Here is a 754-nt window from a genome sequence, read left to right as displayed (position 1 = left end):
CCGACATGTGCCACCACCTGCAGCTGGCTGCACCCTGTGCTCTTCATGGCATCCGGAAGGACCCTTTCCACATCAGGAATGACTCCTCCCGGAATGCACACGGAGTGCACACTGGATTTCTTCCCCTCCTTAGCCGCCGTATCCCTAAGGGGCCCCGTTACGCGCCTAACATTGGAGCTCCCAACTACCAGTAAGCCCACCCTCTGCGATTGCCTGGACCTTGAAGGCTGACAATGATCCTCTGAAATAGGGCAGGCAGCTGCATCTGGCTCAGCCAGAGACAGTGCCTGAAACCGGTTTGTCAGACACACCGGGGAGGCTTTCTGATCAGCCTCCGGGGACGCCTTTCGCTGCCTGCCAGGCCTTGGAACGACCTCCCAATCAACCACAGGCGAGGGCTCAGCCCCACTGCGGGCAGCAAACGGGGCAACCACAGCGGCAGACCAATAACTTAGGTTATCTGAACATGAGAGAAACTACAGATTAAGAAAGAAAGGTTAAACCTTTGCTAATTATCTGATAACAGAAAACTAATCGCTCAAATTATGTTGATTGTAAGATTTTACATTCTGTAAAGAATATCAAAAGGATGATCCACCTGGAAATACTTGAAATGAAGAAACATATGACTCAGAATGCCATGTTAGTATTAAATGACAAAACTCAGTTTCCTTGGGTCTCTGAGTGGAGGGCCATCCTGCAGGTGATGTGCTGTTCATTAGGTAGGTTTGTTGCAGATACTGCTCACCTCTCC

This window comes from Schistocerca gregaria, unplaced genomic scaffold (genome assembly GCF_023897955.1).
Source record: "Schistocerca gregaria isolate iqSchGreg1 unplaced genomic scaffold, iqSchGreg1.2 ptg000696l, whole genome shotgun sequence".
Classification (NCBI taxonomy): Eukaryota; Metazoa; Arthropoda; class Insecta; order Orthoptera; family Acrididae; genus Schistocerca; species Schistocerca gregaria.
Note: the sequence above shows the minus strand (reverse complement) of the source record.